The sequence below is a fragment of the Phaseolus vulgaris genome, chromosome 7 (assembly GCF_000499845.2).
Source record: "Phaseolus vulgaris cultivar G19833 chromosome 7, P. vulgaris v2.0, whole genome shotgun sequence".
Taxonomy (NCBI): domain Eukaryota; kingdom Viridiplantae; phylum Streptophyta; class Magnoliopsida; order Fabales; family Fabaceae; genus Phaseolus; species Phaseolus vulgaris.
In genome coordinates this window covers 24,024,346-24,031,950 of record NC_023753.2, presented here as the reverse complement: position 1 = coordinate 24,031,950, position 7,605 = coordinate 24,024,346, and the positions used below count along the sequence as shown (strand labels likewise).

Sequence of the window (7,605 nt, the reverse complement as noted above, 5' to 3'; positions counted from 1 at the left end):
AGTTAAATCAAATTACAAACAATGCACATTACGTATTCGAAAATCCAAAAACCTACTACAGATCCACCAATCTAGAATGTTAATCATCTAACATTATAGTTATAAATTTAACTACAAATAAAGTGTGAAACTAAATTTTACTATTTTATAAAGTACATCACTCATTTAAAAACAAATAAGAATTTCATTTAAACAATCAAAACTAAAGAAACTAAATCACTTATTTAAAAAAATGTATTATCTTGATTGAAATGCTTGAAGTCGTCCTAAAGCATATAAAACCAATGAAATTGGTTTAAGTGGCGTGGACTAGGATTCCTTTCTGACAAAATATTTAATAGTCTAACTCTAATGTTTAAAGTGTTACTAATAAAAAAATAGTTTAACAAAGTTTTTCCCTTAATTAAATTTATTATCTCCACTGGAATTAATCCTTAGTAAAATGATAGAAAATATGCATGATTAAGAAAAAAGAAAACCTTAATTGAAAAAATATATTGCAAGTTTGGTTACAACTAATGAATGAGTGCATACTAGTCCAACCCCAAAACTCTTCTAGCTCGAGCCAATACAAATTTCAGAATAGATTCTGATCAAATTCAACAAAAATCAGGTCCCACAAGCAGTAAAGTAAAGAAAAAACTTTAAAAAAAAAGAGATAATGGATGATCAGATTAACTATTTCATCTCATTAAATCAGGGGCAAGAAAATGTCAATTTGCTTAAATACCCTTATCACCTTAAACTTGGTAGTGAATCTGCATGATTAAGAAAAAAAAGAAAACCTTGATTGAAAACACATAATTATCGGAAGCACCAATTCAGAATGTTACCAGAAGAATCAATCCGGAATTGTTACTGGAAGCATCAATCCGGTACATTTACTAATTCCCCAATCTGAAATTTCTGCAGATTCCATAATCCAAAATGCGAAAAAAAGATACGGATTCTCTATTCTGTTAAACTACCGAACTGCATTGTCTGGAATAATACATATAAACTGCAAAAACGAAAAATCTGAAGATAAAATGGAACTACAAATCCGAAATACTTACCTTCTTATCCAGGGAACCGTCAAGAGAAATCACTCTTCTCCCACCAAGTTATCGAGACACCACCTAAACCACCAACAGAAACACGAGATTGAACAATGCCGCTGAGAGAGGAATGGAGTCTGTGGAGTGTGGTTGTGCAATCTGTAGCAAAGGAATAAGAAAATAATAGTGTAGGTCTTAAATGCCTTTTAAGATTTTTAAAAATAATAGGAAAAATTTTATCTTTGCATAACATTGTGGGGTGCAAGAAGAAAAACGTAAGGATGCAAGAAGAAACTATAAAAAAATCAATGCAGCCGTGGGCTAAGCCCACGGTGGTTTAATTAAAAAAATATATATTATTGGTTGCTTGTCTGTGCCCATTACAAGTATAATGGGTACCTGTGTTTCTTAGCAAATATGAACCTAAATATAAACCTAATTACATTGGATTCTTAAATCAAATTTTAGTAGGACCTAATTTGAATGTATAGAAAAGTTGTTAATTGATTAAAAAATAAAAAATTATAAGTACAAATTGACACTTGTTACACCTCCAATTCTTAGTAGTTGCAATCCAATTTTCAATTAGTACACATTCATTGGAGGTTAACAATCTCAAAAATTAAAAAATTATATTTTAATACATCCGCTTGACCGATACAATGCGTTATTGTATTATTTTGTTTTGTTTTTTTGAGGTAGCGTGTAGAGTATGCTAGGTCCATAATATATTTTTTGTATATTTAAATTTTTTTATTTTATTACGTTCGCTTGGTCGATCCAACGTGTTACTTATTATTTTTATTTCGGTAGCATCAATTTTTAGTTTAGTAGTAAGCTATAAAAATTTTATTTTAAAATATTTTTTTTATTGTCTGTATTAAAAATAAAATATGTCAATATTTATTATAATTGATTGATTATAAAAAAAATAATTGATTGATTATTTATTTAAAAATTATAATATTATTTTATATATTTTATGTGTAGTTTAATTTAAAAATAAATAATATTAAAGAAGTAAAACAAAGTATTTATATGAAAAGATTATAATTATTTTTAGTAGATTTTTTACTCTTTTTCTTTTTTTCTATTGTTATAAATGTGAAAAGATTGAGATTCAAAATCATGAAATTTTAAAACATAGTTAAAAGAATAGGAATATAAATTATGTATGTTAAATGAAAAAGTTGTAGTTATATATGTTATAAATATTGGATATTAATAATATTTAAAAGAAAATGATTGTGGATTCTTCTGCCTTGACCTATTCTTAACCCGTTATTTACACGCGCGATCAATAATGTGGTTTGTTGGGTTAAATTAAAACCTTAACTAATGTTATCTTAAATTTTAAAATTAGCATAAAAAACAAAGATATAACATCTGAAAAGCAGTTAAGGGATATTTTTATATTCCTTCGATATTCTTTAATTTGTGTTTTGATTAACTTTAAACATTAGTAAATTAGGGAAGTGTTAGTAATAATTTTTTTCATAATCACTTTAATCGACAAAAGGAGGCATTATAATTTTTTAAAGATCAGAACTGATTGTTTTGCATTGTTCTCTAAAGTAATCCAAATCCCAATTATTGGCATTGGAAGCATGAAGAGCCAACCAAATATGAAAATTGCCCCAAACAACTTTTATTATCTCCCAAGAGATTTTGTTTACTTAATAGAGTGTTCCAAATCCCAATTATTAGAAATTTATAAGAAATTTGGAATTGGAAGCACGAGAAGACAACCCTATTGAAAAATCACAGTTAATCTTACTCACGTAAGTATAAAATTGAGTAAATTTTCTGTTATGAGTGTAATTTTTTTATATTAGTTGTAAATTAAAATTCTCTTAAAGAATAATTTTTAAATTAATATAAAGTCATCTTTTATATATATATATATATATATATATATATATAATATTTACATCGTCAATATAAGTTATACTAGTATATATAGAATTTAGGTAGATTATGTAATATATATGTTGCCGATAAAAAAAATATGTAATATATATGTTAGCATACTGTCAATATAAAATATTTGTTAAAATGTATTTTAAGGCTGTTTATTAAAAAAATCAAAATAAAAAATGTTTTCTATTTTTTTATTAAAAAACACCACGTCCCTCCCTAAATATAAAATTTTAAAAATAATAAAATTTATATTAGCTTTTTGAAATTTTAAAACTATTATGGCTCATTATCTCACTTTTTATACTACCTAATATTTAATTTGTGCTAGTCTTTTTCTTCATCTAGGAGACGAGAAAATATATTATTAACTTATATCATTTATAATAAAATAATTAAGGATATTTTAGTAAAAATATAATGTAAGAGATAATTTGTAAAGTATATTGTAATGATATATATTTAAAAAGTCTTACCTATATAGAGTGGGAGATAATAATATATTTTCTTTAATATTTAATATTTTATTTTATAAAGAATTAAATATTAATATTTTTATAAAAGCAATTAAATTATGCAAATTTATATATCATGTAACGTACTACAACATATATCTAAATAATTTTTATTATTAATAAAATTTATATATTAATAATTTTCTTATAGTAACAAGAACTAAAATAAATTAATTAATAAAACTAAAACAACTATTAAACAATATTTTGTGTTTAATAACTATGACTCTGAACAACAATATGATCTTAGGTATCCATACCATAAACACTCCCATAAAAATACTATCAACTTAAAAAACATATTTTCACCAGAAAACACATCACTTCACTTGTGTTTTAAAATTAATACAAACACCTAATGCTTCCTACGTAATTCTTGCATCCACATTTATACATGCAATTCTTGCATCCATATTTTTAGTTTAATATATAATTAAAATAGATACTAAAATCAACTTCTTTTACTTAGAAGTAACATATTTATTAGCAAACATTTTTTTATCATGTTTAGAAACTTCGCTAAACTCTCATGAATCCCAAGTATAAAACCCTATATTGATATCTCTTCTTAATAAAACAACATGTTAAGCCTTTAGTCAATGCATTACTTACTCAAATCAAGATTTTTTTTATCAACAACTAAAATTTGTATTAATATAATATTTACAATATATAATACATAGGAAGAACATGAAAATAACTCACGAATGCCCTAAATTTGGTCAGATTTTCCTATAACCCTAGCTAAGTTACTTGATCCCTTAATCTATTTTATTAATCCCATATTAAACTTTTATAAATTTTTTATTCTTTGACACATATATTGGATATATTGAGATTTTTTTTATCAACAAGAAATAATATATATTGTTCTTGTCGATTGACCTCAGGTTGACTGGATGGACAAACTTTGCTTCTAGTTTGTCTCCTTTTGACGTACTGGAACAACGCTCCATTGGAACAGAGGGATTCTACCTGTTGATCACACTTCGATTTCAGTTTCTAGTTCTCAGAAACATCATACCTTTATCGGGGTCTCAAGCCCCTTTTATACTTATTTCTCTAACATATTTCACTGACGAGAATATAATCTCTAATGAAAGCATAAAATAATAACAGAAAACCACTGCTCACGTGCACCTTTCATGTTTGGGTGTTAACAACAGGAAAATATTATGTTCACGGGCACCTTTACTAACTATGCTAACAATAGAAAAGAATTTCGTGCACCTTTATTCTCGGGTGCTCTCCACTTATTTAATAGCTTTATATATTTAACTAACAGTTTTATGCATATATTTATTTAACTAACAACTCAGTGTATATTCACATATATTCTATTTTAACAGCTTTAATATATATCGATATATATATTTAACTAACAACTTTATATTAATATATGACCAAACTTATTATTTTCTCTATTCTAATTATTCACCAGCGGGCTTACCAATGAAATTGGACCGAGCCCATGATCCGTTTTTGAGGTCAAAGCCGAGTTGACGATACCCAAATACTTGAATAGAGTTCCCAAGCACACGAGCACTCGTGTCCAGTACATATACACATGAACAATTCAACTTAAGGAAATTATACTAAGAATAAAAGTTTTGATAATCGGTACAAGTTAATTATCATCTTATTATCTTTTTAGGATTATACTCTATCAACAGAAACAATATTCCAATTATACTTATTTTAAATAAAATTCAAATAAATTAAAATTAAAAAAAAATCTAATAAAATAAAGAAACAACATTTATAAATTTTATATTATTTATCTATTTAAAAAGTTATCTATAGTAATCTCATCTCTTAAAACATCTCTGAAATGTTTTATGTAATTTAATTCATTAATTATCATAAAAAAATAACAGAAATTTTTGTATGTGTACTTGATGTTCGTTGCATCTATATTTTGTGAGATGCCTTTCCATGTTAATCCCTTGCACTTTGTATATTATCATATTTCAAAAGTTTTACTCTCTATGTTCTTTATAATAGTAATTTAAAGTTTATTTACCCAAAGTAATTTAATGTAATTTTAAATGATTATCTATTTTACTGTTTTTTATTTTCTCATTTTAATAGACATTTTTGTCATTGCATTAGAAAACCGACAACTAAAGAGAAAGGAGGAGTTAAAAAAAAAACTAAAAGAAAAGTTCATATTAAAAGACAAAATAGATGAATGTGACCCAATAATATTTTTGTAATTTTGGTAATTACATGAACAAGTGAAAAGGGATTATATAATAGTCAGTTTTACAACATTTTTAAATTATTGATCGTTTTTAGGTTACAATAAACAAGTATTTGATTAAATTGTTCGAAAAACTTATTACAATATCCTATGCCAATTGCACCCATCACAAGCCAAGGACAGGTTCTATATATAAAGAAGGCTTGTACACAGAAGTGTTGGAATGAAAAAATAGAAATAATAGAAGGAAAAAAGAGATATGGGGGCTTTAACCCAAAGGCAAGAGGCAGTGACAAGTTCAAACGATGAATTCAAGAAACGTATTCTTCACCATACCCTTTCTTTCATTACCTTGTGAGTCTCTCCCCCACAACGTTATACTACAAACGCATTTCTGAATATTTCTACAACTTTCTTCTTCGCAATAATTTCTTGTCAAGAATCTCCATATAAAAATAGCATATTTCTTTTAAAATCAGCAGCTTAGCCCTAATTTAGTACATATTTGTCAATTCCAAGCATATTGCCCTAAATCCTCACCATGAACAATTGTACTTTCTTGATCACTAAATGCCAGGATGTAAATGTAGATGAACGGTCAACAATCCACGTGTGTGTGAAATTATATCTTTATTTTTTTGTGTTGGAGCAATGAAGTTAAAAAATTTCTTCAAATCAGATATTGTTATTGTTTATTGGAGTGTTCAGAATTGACGTTGGATGTTTTGGTTTCAATATTCTGTGATGAAATAAAGCTTTCAGAGGAAGAACAATGATGAGTTAAAACTTTCAAGCCATAGTAGTAAAGCCAAGTTAAGACTACGCAAAAGGTGAACAAACGTTTTATTTCATTGTGTTGTGTCTCTGCACGACGTCTTCTCTTGTCTTGTTGTCTATTTGTAGTTATATAAGACTTGTCAAACTGACATGCAACTTTGTTTTAAAGGAGTTTTAAAGCACCTTGTACGGAAGTCCACTGAAGAAATTAAGGTAATTAAGTAATGTTTTAGGTTTACACCTTCTATATCATGACTGGTTTTGTTTTAGCACTATGAACTCTTCTGGGTGCTTCTGGATACATTTTCATCTTGTGTCTAGATTCTTCTTGGTGAAATTGAATGTTTGTTAGATCATGCAGTCATTCTCCATAATCTCCTTCTCTCTTGGTGTGTTGCATTGCATGTCATCTTTTTATTCCAAATTTCACTATTCTCCACTGTTTTTCTCATGATAAGATTACAACAGAAGAGAATCAAGTTGATAATGATTGTCTGGAAATGATGTTCCATCTGACTTAAGTAGAAGGGTAGATTCAACCGTAAAGATCAAAAGAAAGAGTTTTGGTCTTGGCGTTACATATTTGTTTCAACAATCAAAGGTTTATGCAAAGGCAAAGGATGTGGATGCGTTAAGAAGTGAAATTGAAGCATTAAATAAATCACTCCAAAAACAGGAAGAAGAGAAACTACAAATGAGACAAGAGTTAGAGGAGATTAAAGAACAAGTACTGACTTTAATGGAACACTAATGATCTGTGGGTTCTTCTTCTCCTGCATCTTAACATTTATTATTCTTCTTTTTCTTCATCTTCGCTACTTCATTGCAACAGTAAGAATGACTCTCCTGGTTATGATATATAAAATACGATTGCATTTCATATACCAGATGTGTAATTGAAATAATATATTATATTGTGATAAATTTTTAATATAAGTTTATAGGTTTTACTGTGAAGATTAACTCGTTATTATTTACCCAATTAAAATTAATTATATCATTGCTCTTATATGTCAAATTTTAGAACAAGCCATTAATTCAAATATATGATATAATAATATTTTTTTAAATTTTGTAAACTAAATATTATTATAATAAAGAAATAATAATTAAATTTAAAACTTATAGAGTCATGTATTATTTACATAATAATAAA

The 7,605-nt window shown here is 26.7% G+C and overlaps 1 long non-coding RNA gene across 1 annotated transcript; it reads left to right on the top strand.

Annotated features, from left to right (window-relative positions):
• The first annotated feature begins 5,884 nt into the window (after positions 1-5,884).
• LOC137829639 (uncharacterized) lies at positions 5,885-7,331 on the top strand. The gene is made up of 4 exons (XR_011084053.1): positions 5,885-6,026; positions 6,428-6,502; positions 6,619-6,662; positions 6,908-7,331. It is a non-coding gene; the product is annotated as an uncharacterized lncRNA (long non-coding RNA).
• The last annotated feature ends 274 nt before the right edge of the window (positions 7,332-7,605 follow it).